This window comes from Curcuma longa, unplaced genomic scaffold (assembly GCF_044706935.1).
Source record: "Curcuma longa cultivar G26 ecotype Majalengka, Jawa Barat unplaced genomic scaffold, ITB_CL_G26_1.1 contig_17124, whole genome shotgun sequence".
Lineage (NCBI taxonomy): Eukaryota > Viridiplantae > Streptophyta > Magnoliopsida > Zingiberales > Zingiberaceae > Curcuma > Curcuma longa.
In genome coordinates, this window is record NW_027430522.1 from 2,560 (window position 1) to 21,069 (window position 18,510).

The following is an 18,510-nucleotide window of genomic DNA, read 5'->3' on the forward strand; positions in this document are numbered from 1 at the left end:
AATTCATAATTTATTAAATATCAATAATTCTAACATCACCATCCTTTGTATTTATGTACCATGTTAAAGTAATAAAATATCTAATTAGGACGGATTTTTTATATTCTCTACATATTATTTTTACAAATGACCTCTTGAATTACATGCTAAATAATTAATGTTTTAAATCGAGCTATTTTATTTTGAAATGATAAATTTTTTTGCAAATATTCTCTGTATATTGTATTTTTGACTTTTATATTGAACTATTTTAAGTACATGAAAATGAGTTACAATATTATATTAATTCCAACGCAAAGGACACGGCATTATAAAAAAATTATGAATTAATGATCAATTTTACCAATGGAATAAAATTTGATCTTTATTTATAAAATTTTCCAAACAATTTATTTATATTATAATATATATAAAGTTTAGCTTGAAATATTATCTCATGAATCATGTTGTTGATATTTACTAAATAGATCAGAGCTTAGTGAATTACCATTGCCAATTGCACAAGTGGAGTTAGAAGTGGTTTTAAGTGAATTGATCAAGTCAAAATTCAATAATCATGGGAGTCGACTATCTTACCTCGCTATTCGATAAGTTGTCATTCTCGACATTTGACTTGTGAAAGTTAGACTCCAAAACGTGATATGCAAGTTATGAAAATGGAGGATGTATCTAGTCTATTTGATATCGACATTGTTTGAATTGGTAAAACTTAGTATGACAACTTTAGTTTAACCTGTTTATATTCCTGACAATTTCTTTATTTGTTAAGACACTATTATTATTATTAATTAATTTAGTTTTCTCTTTTAAGATGATATTATTTCACTTAATTAGATGTTTTACGGTTGATTGATTGATAATCGTCTTTAAAGATATAACGACCTATAATTTAAAATAATAATATTCTAAATTTTGAAGTATAGTAAATTTTTAAAGATTTAGATTTTAAAGAGTAGAAAAATTATTATGAATTTAAGATGATCTATTCAGTCAAATAATCATCTTTGTCTCAGTTTAATTCACAATTAAAGGGTCTACAAGGTCGATTGATCTTATTTAAGGCGGTCTATCGAAGATCGTTATCTCTTTTAGGTCAAGGTTGCTTTCTACAGTCACAATAAGGACGATATATATCCTTTTTGATAAATGAATGGTAATGGCCAAATCCACTACTAGTTAGTTAAAGTCCTCATGGATCAATCTTAAGATTTGTTTTAGTTTTATTAAGAGAAGAAGATAATTAAAGAAGATATAATGCCGAATTAACAAATTGTGGATTGGAATAACATCTTGGATTGGAATGGTAGTTAAATAGAACATAGCGAGAAGATTTGGAATTGTAGACATCAGAAACGTCCAGTCGGAGAAGACTTGGAATAGTAGAAAATACTGATGGGTGGTGGCAGATTTCTACAGAAACGACCACACGGAGAAGACTTGGAATAGTAGAAAATATTGGGTGTTGGATATGCTGACAAGTGGACTAACTCTATCAGAATTATATATATTCCCTAGTTTAATACTTGGATTTGATAAGACACTATTTTCCACAGAAAAGATATGTAGATTGAGATGAGCTCTATATATTAAACAATAAGCTAGTGCAATCCCCCATCAAGGAAAGAAGCAAGTAGTTTACCAAATTCGAGAAAGACTATGCCTCTGCACTCGTTCTACTATTCTTTGATGCTTTGTGGGCTTATGAGCCTAGGCCTTGCCTTTTCTTTCAAAGAAGCAGCCGTAGCAACAACTACAAGAGGCTGCCTTGCTCGCCTTCAAAGCCAACGTCAAAGATCCTTCCCACCGTTTGGCCTCCTGGTCTCCACAAATTGACTGCTGCAAATGGAGTGGCGTCGTATGCAAGACCGACAACGCAAGTTTGTTCGGAGGCCAGCATGTTGTGGAGCTCAACCTTCAAAATCCCAGAGTCTTCTATTATGATGAGCAAACGCCCCTTGCGGCTCTGCGAGGTGAGATACTGAGTCCTTCTTTGTTGAACTTGACTCGGTTAGAGCGGTTGAATCTAAGTGGGAATGACTTCGAAGGCGCTCCAATCCCACATTTTATTGGTTCTTTTCAGAAGCTCAAGTATCTTGAGCTTTATTGGTCCAACTTTGCTGGAGTTATTCCTTCTCAACTTGGCAATCTGTCGAGCCTTTATCATCTTGGGCTGCAGTCAGGATGGCCTGCGACTCCAATTGCCCATCGTTTGGATTGGCTCTCAGGGCTCTCTTCTTTGAGGTACCTCGACCTTTCCTATGTGAATCTCAGTGCTGTCTCTCAAAATTGGTTGTCGGAGGTCAACATGCTCCCTTCCTTGCAAGAATTATATTTGTTCGGTTGTGATCTTAATCACATCCCCTCTTCATTTAATTCTCATCTCAATCTCACTTCTCTCGAAATTCTTGACCTTGAATTCAATCCCTTCTCCTCTCCTCCTCCTTGCCCAACTGGCTGTGGCGACTCACTAATCTCTCATCCCTTGCAATTGATGCTTCAGGACTGATACCTGCTGGAATCAGTAACCTAACTAGACTAATTCAACTTGTATTTCTGGCAACATATCTAGTCCCCTACCTGTTGAAATCTGGAGTCTGAATCATCTAATACTACTTGACCTTAGCTCCAATGAAATGCTAACAGGTCCTATACCCGCAGAAATTGCAAATTTAAGTAGTCTACAATCATTACTTCTTTTTTGCTTGTTCACTTAATGGTCAAATACCTTCTGAAATCGGGAACTTAACTAGTCTAATAAGTCTTGACCTTTCTTTTAATTCACTTTCGGGTTCGGGTCCCATACCTACTGAGATTTGGAAACTTTCCAAGTTACAGGATCTAGATCTCTCTTATAACTCTTTAGTGAGTGTCCTCTCAGAACCCCATCTTGCAAACCTAACCAACTTAAAGAGTTTAGCCTTAAGGGAAAACTCTCGAATTACCATTTCATTAGATTATGACTGGATCCCTTCTTTTCAACTACAAGACATTGACTTGACCTCTTGTATAGTGGGTCCTAGGTTTCCACAATGGCTTCGCTCACAGAAATCCATGTCTTTGTTGAGTTTGTCCAATACAAGCATTAATGACATCCTACCTCATTGGTTTTGGAATTCATCTTCTTCCACCTTTTGGGCTATTGATCTCTCTCATAATAACCTTAGGGGCACTCTGCCGTCATCCTCCTTAGAGAGCATGTCAAGCCTTGAAATTTTGATTCTAAGTTTTAATAAACTGGAAGGACTTGTTCCTCGTTGGCCACCTCAAATCTGGCTCCTAGACCTATCTTTTAATGATTTTTCTGGCCCTATACCATCAAAAATTTCACAACAAATAGGAAGTAACTTCATGTCTGTAGGCATCTTAATCCTTTCGAACAATCACATCAATGGGAGCATACCATCTTTCATTTGCAAATGGGAGCAATTGTGGAGTTTGGATTTATCCTACAACAAATTATCTGGAGAGATACCCAAGTGCTGGCAAGAAGCAAATACTAGTCTTTACTTTATTCACTTGGGAAACAATAAGCTCACTGGTGAAATTCCTAGCTCCATTGGAAACTTGATTGGATTGGAGTCTTTGCATTTGGACAACAATGATCTCAGTGGACAACTTCCATTGTCATTGCAAAATTGCACTGAACTACATGTCATTGATCTCGCAGGCAACAACTTTTTAGGAAGTATACCTACGTGGATTGGACAAAGTTTGCATCGATTGACTGTTCTCAAATTACGGTCAAATATGTTTTCTGGCATTATTCCTTCAAACCTTGGAGAACTGAGCAATCTTCAAATTCTTGACCTTGCCAATAACAATTTAAGAGGGTCTATACCATATTCCTTTGGCAATTTCAATGCAATAAGATCAACATCAAGAGTAATGGATGACCCAATTTCAATTGAAATAGGACTTCAATATATTGAATATGAAGAAAGTGATAGTGTATCAATAGTTACAAAGGGAAATGAATATGACTTTTCATCTATTCTCTATTTGGTGAAGATTATAGATCTTTCAAACAATAGTCTTACAGGTGAGTTTCCTACGACATTAGGATCTCTTGTAGGACTTCAAACTTTGAATCTGTCAAGGAATTTTTTAAGAGGTATGATTCCATATACTATTGGTGGAATGAAGTCATTGGAAACTTTGGATTTGTCATTCAACAACTTATCAGGTGTTATTCCTCAAGATTTGTCAAGATTGATGGCTTTGAACCATTTAAACCTTTCTTACAATAATTTGTCAGGGAATATTCCTTCTGGGTATCAACTTCAAACACTTCAAGATGCTTCCATTTATATGGGCAATGCTCATCTTTGTGGGGCTTTGATTAACAAGAGTTGCTCTAATGATGTCGGCAATAATGTGACAAAGGAAGAGTTGCAAAAGAGTAAATCACAAATATTTCTATCAATTTACTTTGGTACCTCACTAGGATATGTGATTGGATTATGGAGTGTATTTATAATCCTACTATCCAAACAAAATTGGAGGAATGTGTATTTTCATTTGATCGATAGAGTCTTTAACAAAGTTCATGTACCATTATAGAAGGTTGGTAGCTAAATAATGTTGAGGCAAATTGTAAGATAAAATCAAGTTGATATCCATGTAACTATTCATCTTTTGTAATAGAGTTTTAGTATGTTTTAGCAATGTTTAAGTAAATTTTGATATAAATCAAATTAGATTAGTATCGATCGTCTACAATTAATGCTTATTAATTACCCTACCTTCTAAAAGCCAACATTTGATAGATATTTTAGCTCAAATACTATCATATTAGAGAAGAAAGTGTACCGATTAAGTAAAGCATGGCACAAAATACAAGTTGATATCAATATAATTATTCGTATATTTTATCTTCTATAATAAATTTTTATTACCTTTTAGAAATATTAAATCAATTTCTGAGAATAAAAAATAAGTTATAGTGTCAATTTAACTATTCAAGTATTTTATCTTCTATAATGGATCCTTATTATTATTTTTTGTGAGTGCTTATATATAGTTAATGTTTAATTGTCTATTTTTTTCTCAAATAAAGTAAAAGGCACAAGCTCCTTGTTTATTAATATGGAGAATATGGAGAAATAAAAGGGAAAAAAAAGGGACTACTATCATAGCAAAACAACTAAAGAAGAATGAAGGATGTATGCACATGTAATTAAATAATATTTTTGGAGAAGTTTTATTGTGTAATTGCAGCCGTACGTTAAGTATACAATTTAAAATAGAAAACAAAGATGTGAAACAGATAGATTGTAATTGGATCAAGAACACAAAAAAAAAGAAAGTGATTTTCCTTCCTGTCAAATATTGATATTAAATTTGGAAAATATTTTCTACAAAAGAAACTTTAAAGTGAATTGTTAACATAAATGAAATTCATTGGAGGCTACTTCGCTTGTCTAAGCGAGTATAGTAACCAATCAATTTATAATGAGAAATGATATACATATATTGCATTTAATTTGTATTAATTTATGGACTTAATGTTCATCCACTTCCAGTATGTATGTTAGTTTTTATTTTTTTTTTTTGATATTTTTATTATCATTTATAATTAAGCCTGCCATTTTTTATTATTGATTTAATTTGTATTAATTTATGGACGATCATTTTTCATTAAGTTCCAAACTACTCTTCACAATTATTTTTCCTTTTTTTTTGTTCGATGATATTTTAAAGTGTCGTATTATATTTTAATTTAGGGCAGCTTAGTAGCCTCACCATTCACAGTATAATTAAGCCAAACGAACAAAATTATATGATGTACGACTGTATGGGTTAAAATTTTTTATCCCAACCACATTTAAATTTATTTAAATTTTGACCGATAAATGATTATAATTACATATCAAAATAAATTATTGTTATTTTATTTTATTTATTAATCAAAGTTAAATTTGGCCGATAAATATAAATTATTTATTGATCAAAATTAGATTTGTTTAATAATTATTAATTTTTATTAGGTTAAAATTAGAATTGATTGCTAATTTTAATTTGTAACTAGTCCAAGTTAAATTTGATTGATAATTGATAATTTTATTTTTAGCAAAGTCTTCAAATTTAATTTTTTTGATAAATTTTAATTATTTACTGGTTAAAATCAGTTGGTTGGTAATTTATTTGACTAGTCAGATTTAGTTGGTAATTATTATTTTTTACTGGTTAAAATTAAAGTTGATTGGTAATTTTAATTTGTCTGGTTAGTCCAAGTTAAATTTTATTGATAAATTATAATTTTATTTTCACAAAGTTATATTTGCTCAGTAAATTTTAATTATTTAATAATTTCTTAAGTGATTATCATCAAAATTTTTTAGTGATTCATTTTTAATATTTCAATAATATTTATATTAACATTAGCAATTAAAAAGTTTAAAAATATCATGTAGAATTTATTTTGATATATTTTATAAAATTTTAACTATTTAAATTTTTATTTTTTATAATTTTATTATAAAATTTAATAAGATTAGCGATAAACATTTAATAGATAATTATTATAATAAATAAAAATTAATTTATAAGTCAATTTTTAATCAATAATTATATTATAAACTTTTTTTTATTTTCTTATTCTTATGAATATTTGTTTCTTTATTTTTATTTATTTTCCTTACAATTACAATCATCAATTTGAGTTGAAGTATGTTAAATTAATCTATCTCATCAAATAATTTAAACAAATTAAATTAAAATTTTATTAATTCATTATTGAAATTAAATTAATTATGGGATAGACCGATCCGTGACTGACACGGATTGATGGATTGCGAAAAAAAAAAATTCAATGGGAAACACAAAATAAGTCAAGAACCCATCAGATAGTCTAAAAGTCAAACGAATGAAAGTTATGAACCAAACTTCCGTGGGACCGAGCCGGCCACCATCAGAGATTGGGATTTCATCATCATTTTTTAGAATTGTCAAACGAATTAATATATGATAGGACGGACATCTCAGCACGTGGAATCCCATGTGAATCAGCAAGGACCACCTTGCAAGGCTAAATACTCCTGGGTGACCGATAGCGAAATAGTACCATGAGGGAAAGGTGAAAAGAACCCCCATCGGGGAGTGAAATAGAACATGAAACCGTGAGCTCCCAAGCAGTGGGAGGAGAATACGATTTCTGACCGCGTGCCTGTTGAAGAATGAGCCGGCGACTCATAGGCAGTGGCTTGGTTAAGGGAATCCAAGCGGAAGTAAGTCTTTATAGAGTGATTGTCACTACTTATGAACCCGGACCTGAGTGATGCAGGCCAACTAGCCAGAAGCACGTCATATGATGGGATGGGGCGGACTTGTTCACCAATTTGATAGGTTGAAAAATCTTCAATCTAGTCCAACCTAAAGCAGGTTGCCGGGTAGACGAGTCAATAGTCCTTTTCAAATTAAAATTTTTAAATTTTTAATTTTCATTATTAAAATCTCATGGATCCATCCTGCCCTCGCCGCGCCTGGTACGCAGGGTTTATTGTCTTCCATCAATAACTCATCAGCTTGCTCAAAAATCTCGTCTTGTTGCTGCTTCTGGCTTTATTGAGTTTGATTTCTTGAGGAGGAGAAAGATTTCTCTCTCTCTCTCTCTCTGATCGAACCATTTTTTCTCAGAAGAACCCTAGATCGGACCGAGTCATCTAATTCCAACCTTTTTAAATTTGTGCATGCAATTGGATCAGCGCAAGGAAACATTCGGTACAACTAACAGAGATTTAAGCAGACTGGCCGGCGATATCATGTTCGATTTTTCCCCAATCATTTGCCAATTTCAATTGATAGTGTATTTTGGTTTTAACTAAAATCGGGTTGAAAAAGTTGAATCTAAAGTGTGACTAATACACTGTGATCGACTCTCGTTAAGGTTCATCTTCATGTGATGGCTGTCCTGTATATGCTCAAAATCCCACTCTTTAGGAGACGGATTGGTGTTGTTTAGGAATTTACAACTATATATATAGTCTCTCATTTGTTGTGTTCTAGACCCTTAGAAGGTCATCAAAGGAGAGGAGGAAAATGAAGACCAAGCAATGGAGAACAGAGTCACGTGTTTGTTTGTGCAAATTATATTTATCTTGTTCAAGGTCTTACGTGATGATCTTGGACAGAGAAATTTTCTCCAACATATTATTCTTTGATTATATGGCCTTCTTCTTCTTCTTCTCCTTTTGAATGCTAATATTTCCTAAAGAACATCCTGTTAACAACACATATGGGAGATTTTCACAGCTATATAGATAATATCTACCATCTTGGTGTATTTACATGTATTTCTTTCTCATTACGATGGATGTAAAGCTTGTATTTATAGGCTTTATGTCTAATTCAGATATCATCCAATTTTCCAAATGACATTGTTTTACAATTCCCTTATGAAGTTGTGTTTGTTTGTAGGACTGTCGGACTCTCTTCAAACCCACGGAAACATCGATCTTTCCTTAATCAATTACACAACAACGAGAATGCATCAAGTGATCTGCTTGGTTTCCTACCACAACAACGAGAATGCATCAAGTGATCAACATTATGCAGGTTTTACTTCAAACTAGTTATGACAGTTTTGAGGTTGTTCTGTTCATGACTTTGAATTTATTTTATTTAATTTTTTTGACATGCATGCTACTGACCTCCACATGATTCTAATTTACTATGGACACATAACTTAAAGATGAACCAGATAGTAGCGAAATTGTACTGAAAATATGAAACCTTGCTCATTCTATATTAATTGTAGCTGGTTTTTGACACCACATAATTAATATTTGTTGTGAAACTTTTATATCACCTTTTACCTTTTGAAATTAAGAATTTTTATTTGTCTGATGTATTATTTATTGATATAGACTATCTTACTGATTGAGGTTCTACATGAATAAAAAAAATATTTGTTAATGCATATCTGATTATGGGTTCATACTCGTCAGCATGAGAAGGATGAGTGTATTTGCACGAGAGCACCTGTAAAAGACTTGTCCTCCAACAATCTAAGTCAATTCCCACCCATAAAAGAGAAGAACGGAGAAATCTAAATACTTTGATGTCTGTTTAGATCTTTTATTATAGGAAATTTTATTAGTTATTTGACATTTTGTTTGTAATTTTTTGGATAATTTATTACTATGTAATATTCATTTTTTTTATCAATTATTTATTTTTTAAATTCTGTGGATTATTATTTTATGGAAATGATTGATTAATTGATAAAAATGATATAATATTTTTTTTAAAAAATAATAGCAAAATATATTTTGGATGGCTAATGAGAAATACCGGTCAAATATATATTTGGTTGGTATATTTAAAAAAAATTTATCAGCCATTTATTTTTTAAAATTACCAGTCTAATATATATTTGATCAGTATTTTTAAAAATTTATCGATCATTTATTTTAAAAAAATTCAATATATTTGATCATTATTTTTAAATAATTTATTGACTATTTATTTGGTCAGTAACATTTTTAAATATTGGTCACCATAAAAGTTGGTGAATAAAATTTACTGATTGTGGATTACTGGTTGAGAGAAACTTTTTGACGGATAATTTTTACCGAAAAATATAATTATATTAAAAATCTGAATTTCAAGAAATTCATAAGTAAAATCATAAAAGTTCTCCTAATTCAATTACCAAGCTATTGTGAAGAATATGACTTTTTTGGTCGGATTGGATTAATTCATATTCATCTGAATTTAAGAATGTAGAAGTTATTTTGGAGTTAAAGTAAATTCTATTTTAAAAATTAAGATACTTTAAGTAAGCATAAGGTTAATATGATAATTATAAAATAATAAGATAGAAGTGAAGAATTATTAAAAAAACAAGAATAAAAAAATTTATTTAGGTTGGTCAAATTATCCAAGTTTGGATTTATAATTTTCAAATTAAATCGAGTTCGGATTGAATTTTTTAAATAATCTTCTTGTTCTAATCCGATCCGAATTCACATAATTAACTAAAAGAATAATTATTAGAGCATCCACAAGACCACAACCCACTCCCATTATAAACCCTCCACCTCATTAAAAAGCATGGGATCCACTGCCACATACTCGTTATAATAATATATCTCCATTCTTCTTTTTAACATTAGCACTCATTATTTATGGGTTCCACTGTCCACTCAATCATCTTAAAATTATATCATATTAAATAAATATATTTTAAAAATATTTTAAAATATTAAAATTATTATTATTATTTTAATAATAATCTTACTTTTAAAATAATAATTTTGCTGTTTAAAAAAAATAATATTAAAATTTTTATTTAATTTTAAAATAGTCCTTAATACATGTGGGGTGAACACATTGAACGCGTTTAACTAAAAGAATAATTATTAGTGTCGTTATCTTAAATATAATATCAATGTTCAATTCATAATCTATATTTATTCATAATTTATTAAAAATCAATAATTCTAACATCATCATCGTTTTTATTTATGTACCACTTATGGATTGTTTAAAGATAAAATATCTAGGTGGCGGAAAACCTTTCCCCATACAACATATTTAAAAGATAAAATATCTAAGATGGATTTTTTATATCCTCTACATATTATCTGAAATTTTACAAATAAACTCTTGAATTGCAAGTTAAATAATTAATGTTTTAAATCGAGCTATTTATTTTAAAATGATAAGTTCTATGCCTAGGGTACAATTTTATTGGGACCCTTAATTTTTTATTTTAATATTATTTATATTTATTTTAAAAAAAATATTTATTTTTAATTTTAGATTAATTTAAATAAACATCCATTTTAATTTTATATTATTTTTATTTTTAATTTTTTTAATTATATATCTTATTTTTTAAAATCTAATAGAGTCTTCTTTAATAGACTTGATTATAGTTCTGAATCGACGGTTCGAAATTACCAATTTGAAGGTTCAAAATCACCGATTCGACAATTCTTGACAAGGCGACTCTTAACTTTAAACATCCAAGATAATTACGGTTTACGGTTCGAAACCTTGGATTCACGATTCGCAATAGTTTAATATTATTATTATTTAAAATTTATAAATTTATAAAAAATATAAAGAAATACTTGTATTTATTTAAGTTGCCTATGTATCTTCTATGATTTTAAAAGAGTATCCCGAATCTTAGAAGTATTGCCATCAGTACTTCCTATGTCTCAGGTATCAAAATTTGTTTAAGTTTATCATCGATAAATTGAATATCGTGATCCTCGTTTGGATTAACTATTTCCTTGTTTCTCCAAAATTGAGATGATAATCTGCTCTTTCCATTATAATTGGAGAATTAAAATTGAAAACAATCGAAATTTCAGAATTGAAAGATGAGAGTAGAAAAGATTGTATGAAAATGATAAAATGAGTTCATTATTTATAGAGTGATGAATAATAGACATTAAATGATAGCTATTGATAAAAAATGATTAAATTATCTCAAACATTAAAAAAAAATTAAAAACCCCTCTCTTCACTAGCAATTGGAATTATTTTTATTCTTTTCCTCTAGTTAGCAAAAAAAAAACTATTGATTAGTTATTAAATAATTAATTAACACATAAGGACATCAATAGTTATAGTCTAGTTGATTAGAATACTTGAATTCGAATCTTGCTAATAGAATTCTTTTTAATAAATTTTCATCTATATAGAAAAATTCATCGAACCGACGGTTAACCACCAGTTTGTTGATTAAATAGACTCTTGAATCGTAACTGGCTCGTTGACCCGATTACAGGCCTTGACTAAGTCCGATTAATATTAATTTTTTAAAAAATATATATATTAAAGTTCTAAAAAAAGTTTTACCTAGGATTTTAAAAATGATTGAGATGTAATTTTGACTTTTGCATTGGTTTATTGCAAGTACCTGAGAATGTGTTCTTATTGTTAGATCCGATAAAATCCATATATATTTTTATAACGGTATGATATTGTTCTACTTTGGGCCCACACCCTCATGAGTTTTGGTTTTGGACTTTATCCAAAAGACCTTGTACCAATGAACATTTTTCCATCTTATAACCCCAGGATCTTTTCTATGTATTTCCAATGTGAAACTTTAATTGTATCCAACACTTATGTTTTATTAATTCCAGTGCAAAGGACACGACCCTACAATAAAATTGTGAATTAATGATCGATTTAATGATGGAATAAAATTTGATCGTTATTTATAAAATTTTCCTAACAATTTATATATATTGTAATATATATAAGGTTTAGCTTGAAATATTATCTCAGCAATTTGATATATGTGGACTATGTATTGTTGTTGTTGATATATATTTGTCAAACAGATGAGAGCTTGGTGAATTGTTATTGCCAATTGCACAAGTGGAGTTAGAAGTGATTTTCAATGCACTAATCGAATCAAAATTCAGTAATCATAGGAGTCACCTATCCTACTTCGCTATTCGATAAGTTTTCATTATTGACATTTGACTTGTGAAGGTTAGGCTCCAAAACATGATACGCAAGTTGTGGAAATGGAGGATGTATCCAGTCTATTTGATATTGACATGATTTGAATTGGTAAAACTTAGTATGACAACTTCAATTTAATCCCGTTTATATTCTCAACAATAATTTATTTCACTTGTTAAGGCACCATTATTATTATTATTATTAACTTAGTTTTATTGGTTATCAATTTAAGTAAAAATATCTTTTACACACTTTTTAAGGTAAAATTATCATATCATATAGGAGTTTTAAGATGGATGCCAAAATAAAATTTTTCATATATATTATTTCACTTAGATGTTTACGGTTGATTGATAATCACCTTTAAAGTCCAGTAAAATTTTAAAGCCTTGGACTTTTAAAGAGTAGAAAAATTGTTATGAATTTAAGGTGGTCTTTAATTGTCTCAGTTTAATTCACAATTAATTGGTTATGAAAGAAACAAATTCAAGGCTACAAGAAAAGTCGTTAGACTCCGCAACACAACAAGGAGGATAGATCTAATGAAGGCTATTAATATTGTATATCTTTGTCTCCTACTGTATATCTTTAGTCTCAGATTGCCTTTCTACCGTCACAATAAGGACGGATATACGTACGTCCTTTTTGATAATTGTATTGAATGATGATGGCCAAGTCCACTTTGTATAAATTATTTTCGAATATATATATAATATAATATATTATGCATGATGAAGTTTTTCTTTTCTTTTCAGAATTAAAACGCAAAAATATAATGCACTGAAATTAAGAGAGATTGCTATATATAGTGGTGCTGTCCTATATATCTTGGGCTCATTTTCTACTTGAATATGGTTTTGGAAAAGTAGTATGTAATCAAAAGAAAAACATTGAATCAGCTGCATGTTAATTGCAATCCTTCTTAATTCAAGGAAATTAAGCAGCAAGCAAGCAGTTTACCAGATTCGATGAAGGCTATCCTTACTGTATTGTGCATTTTGATGAGGTTCTCTACTTCTCTCTGTGGAACATGGCAAACCCCAGCTTGAAGTCTACTAGTAAAGTCTTCCATATAACGCCAATAGCTAGGATTTCGTCTCTTCTGCAGAGAGCTCACTTCGCCGGCCGATAGTGCATGGTGACGGGTCATCTGTCTGTAGAAAATTGAAAGCGATCATACATTATATATATTCAAAGGGATAGTTAATTAGCTATGAATATGCAATATATGAAGTCTACCTGTTAGTCAAGTCTTCATGGATCAGTCTTAAGATTTGTTTTTTTTAAGAGAAGAAGACAAAGAAGATGTAATGCCGAATTAACAAATTGTGACCAATATTAGGCTTGGACTTGTAGTTGATAGAAAATCAACGTACGTCCAGATGGAGAAGACTTGGAATAGTAGGAAATACTGATGGGTGGCAGATTTCGACAGCAAGGACCAGGGGGGAAGACTTGGAATGGCAGTCAGTGACTAGAAAGTATTTCTGAGCATGACTAGCCGCTTGTGTGGAGGTCCTTGTGGTAACAAAGTTAATTCCTAGAGATAGATGCCTCTTCAACTCCTTAATTTTCTAAGCTTCTCAAGTCCCACAATAAGAAATAGTTTGTGTGCTTCCTTAGTCCATGAAACTCCTATCAATCAATCACAAAGAAAAAGATTGATTTTTAACACGATTGCTAGGGAATTAAGACAGTTGAATTAGCAAGATATTGAAATAATACCTCACCCTTTCTTCCTCTCTTGCATTCGTGTTCACCCCCCTAGGCCGCCGTAGGAGAAATAGCTATTAGACACCTTCTCAGTGGCTACCACGATATATTGCTCGCTACCCAATTAATTGTGCAATCATTAAACTATAATCGATGGAGATTTTCCATCAAAATGGAATCGAATCGCTCAAAAACACGATGATTTTACTGATGGAATAAAATTATGAATTAATCGAATCGCTCAATAACGGCATTACAAAAAAAAAATGAATTAATGATCGATTTTACTGATGGAATAAAATTCGATCGTTATTTATAAAATTTTCCTAACAATTTATTTATATTGTAATATATATAAGGTTTAGTTTGAAATATTATCTCAGCAATGAACTATGTGTTATTGTTGTTGTTGTTGATATTTGTCAAATAGATCAGAGCTTGGTGAATTATCATTGCCAATTGCACAAGTGGAGTTAAAAGTGGTTTTCAGTGCACTGATTGAATCAAAATTCAATAATCATGGGAGCCGACTATCTTACCTTGCTATTTGATTTGTGAAGGTAATTAGACTCCAAAACGTGATACGCAAGTTATGGAAATGGAGGATGTATCCAGTCTATTTGATATCGACATTATTATTATTATTATTAATTTAGTTTTATTGGTTATCAAATTAATATTGTCATTGTCAAAATGTCTTTTACACACTTTTTCAAGTAAAATTAATTATCTTATCAGATAAGAGTTTTAAGATGATGGAAAAATTAAAATTTTCTCTTTTAAGATGATATTATTTTTCACTTAATTAGATGTTTACGGTTGATTGATTGATAATCGACTTTAAAGATATAACGACCTATAATTTAAAATAATAATATTAATTCTAAATTTTTAAGTCTAGTAAATTTTTAAAGATTTGGATTAGAAAAATTATTATGAATTTAAGACGGTCTGGTCTATTCAGTCAAACAATCATCTTTGTCTCGGTTTAATTCACAATTAAAGTGTCTACAAGGTCGATTGATCGGTTTAAGGCTGTCTATCCAAAATCGTACGTTATCTCTTTCAAGGTCGAGGTTGCTTTCTATATATGGTCACAATAAGGACGATATATGCTCTTTTTGATATATAATTGAATGATAATGGCCAAATAATCCACTAGTTAGTTAAAGTCTTCATGGATCAGTCTTTAGATTTAATTTGTTTTAGTTTTATTAAGAGAAGAAGATAATCTGTTAAAGAAGATATAATGCCGAATTAACAAATTGTGGATTGGAATAACATCTTGGATTGGAATAGTTGTTAAATAGAACATAGTGAGAAGATTTGGAATTGTAGACATCAGAAACGTCCAGTCGGAGAAGACTTGGAATAGTAGAAAATACTGATGGGTGGTGGCAGATTTCTAAAGAAAAGAAATCGACCAAACGGAGAAGACTTGGAATAGTAGAACATATTGGGTGTTGGATATGCTGACAAGTGGACTAACTCTATCAGAATTATATATATTCCCTAGTTTTTAATACTTGGATTTGATAATAAGACAATTTTCCACAGAAAAAGATACATAGATTGAGATGAGCCCTATATATTAAACAACAAGCTATTCTATTACAATCCCCCATCAAGGAAAGAAGCAAGTAGTTTTACCAAATTCGAGAAAGACTATGCCTCTGCACTCGTTCTACTATTCTTTGATGCTTTGTGGGCTTATGAGCCTAGGCCTTGCCTTTTCTTTCAAAGAAGCAGCCGTAGCAACAACTACAAGAGGCTGCTCAGAAGTCGAACGGGACGCCCTGCTCGCCTTCAAAGCCAACGTCGAAGATCCTTCCCACCGTTTGGCCTCCTGGTCTCCACAAATTGACTGCTGCAAATGGAGTGGCGTCGTATGCAAGACCGACAACGAAAGTTTGTTCGGAGGCCAGCATGTTGTGGAGCTCAACCTTTCCAGAATCGATTATGATGAGGATGCTCTGCGAGGTGAGATACTGAGTCCTTCTTTGTTGAACTTGACTCGGTTAGAGCGGTTGGATCTAAGTTGGAACGACTTCGAAGGCGCTCCAATCCCACATTTTATTGGTTCTTTTCAGAAGCTCAAGTATCTTGAGCTTTATCAGTCCAACTTTACTGGAGTTATTCCTTCTCAACTTGGCAATCTGTCGAGCCTTTCTCATCTTGGGCTGCAGTCAGGATGGGATGCGACTCCAATTGCCCATCGTTTGGATTGGCTCTCAGGGCTCTCTTCTTTGAGGTACCTCGACCTTTCCTATGTGAATCTCAGTGCTGTCTCTCAAAATTGGTTGTCGGAGGTCAACATGCTCCCTTCCCTGCAAGAATTATATTTGTATCGGTTGTGATCTTAATCACATCCCCTCTTCATTTAATTCTCATCTCAATCTCACTTCTCTCGAAATTCTTGACCTCAAATTATAATCCCTTCTTCTCCTCCTCCTTGCCCAACTGGCTGTGGCGACTCACTAATCTCTCATCCCTTACAATTGATGCTTCAGGACTGATACCTGCTGGAATCAGTAACCTAACTAGACTAATTCATCTTGATATTTCTGGCAACATATCTAGTCCCCTACCTGTTGAAATCTGGAGTCTGAATCATCTAATACTACTTGACCTTAGCTTCAATGAAATGCTAACAGGTCCTATACCCACAGAAATTGCAAATTTAAGTAGTCTACAATCATTATTTCTTTTTGATTGTTCACTTAATGGTCAAATACCTTCTGAAATTGGGAACTTGACTAGTCTAATAAGTCTTGACCTTTCTGATAATTCACTTTCGGGTCCCATACCTTCTGAAATTGGGAACTTGACTAGTCTAAGTCAAGTCTCTGCCTTTTGGGTAATTCACTTTCGGGGTTCATACCTTCTGAAATTGGAAACTTGAGTAGTCTAATAAGTCTCTACCTTTCTTGCTTAATTCACTTTCGGGTCCCATACCTACTGAGATTTGGAAACTTTCCAAGTTACAACGATCTAGATCTCTCTGATAACTCTTTAGTGAGTGTCCTCTCAGAACCCCATCTTGCAAACCTAACCAACTTAAAGAGTTTAGCTTTAGGGGAAAACTCTCGAATTACCATTTCATTAGACTATGACTGGGTCCCTTCTTTTCAACTAGAAATCATTGACTTGGCCTCTTGTATAGTGGGTCCTAGGTTTCCACAATGGCTTCGCTCACAGAAATCCATGTTTGAGTTGAGTTTGTCCAATACAAGCATTAATGACATCCTACCTCATTGGTTTTGGAATTCATCTTCTTCCACCTTTAGGGTTATTGATCTCTCTCATAATAACCTTAGGGGCACTCTGCCGTCATCCTCCATAGAGAGCATGTCAAGACTTGAAATTTTGATTCTAAGTTTTAATAAACTGGAAGGACTTGTTCCTCATTGGCCACCTCAAATCATATATCCTAGACCTATCTTTTAATGATTTTTCAGGCCCTATACCATCAAAAATTTCACCACAAATAGGTAGTAACTTCATGGGTCCTCAAACTTATTCCTTTCGAATAATCACATCAATGGGAGCATACCATCTTTCATTTGCAAATGGGAGCAATTGAGCAGTTTGGATTTATCCTACAACAAATTATCTGGAGAGATACCCAAGTGTTGGCAAGAAGCAAATACTAATCTTTACTTTATTCATTTGGGAAACAATAAGCTCACTGGTGAAATTCCTAGCTCCATTGGAAACTTGATTGGATTGGCGTCTTTGCATTTGGACAACAATGATCTCGGTGGACAACTTCCATTGTCATTGCAAAATTGCACTGAACTACAGGTCATTGATCTCGCAGGCAACAACTTTTTAGGAAGTATACCTACGTGGATTGGACAAAGTTTGCAACGATTGACTGTTCTCGTATTACGGTCAAATATGTTTTCTGGCATTATTCCTTCAAACCTTGGAGAACTGAGCAATCTTCAAATTCTTGACCTTGCCAATAACAATTTAACAGGGTCTATACCATATTCCTTTGGCAATTTCAGTGCAATAAGATCAACATCAAGAGTAATGGATTACCCAATTTCAATTGGAGGAGGAATCTCATATATTGAATATGGGGAAAGTGATAGTGTATCAATAGTTACAAAGGGATATGAATATGCCTTTTCATCTATTCTCTATTTGGTGAAGCTTATAGATCTTTCAAATAATAGTCTTACAGGTGAGTTTCCTATGACATTAGGATCTCTTGTAGGACTTCAAACTTTGAATTTGTCAAGGAACTTTTTAAGAGGCAGGATTCCATATACTATTGGAGAAATGAAGTCATTGGAAACTTTGGATTTGTCATGCAACAGCTTATCGGGTGTTATTCCTCAAGATTTGTCAAGATTG

At 31.9% G+C, this 18,510-nt stretch overlaps 2 pseudogenes; both read left to right on the top strand.

The window, feature by feature from the left end:
• The first annotated feature begins 1,629 nt into the window (after positions 1–1,629).
• Positions 1,630–4,560, top strand: LOC141816526 (receptor-like protein EIX2; annotated as a pseudogene).
• An 11,252-nt stretch (positions 4,561–15,812) lies between these two features.
• Positions 15,813–18,500, top strand: LOC141816525 (receptor-like protein EIX1; annotated as a pseudogene).
• The last annotated feature ends 10 nt before the right edge of the window (positions 18,501–18,510 follow it).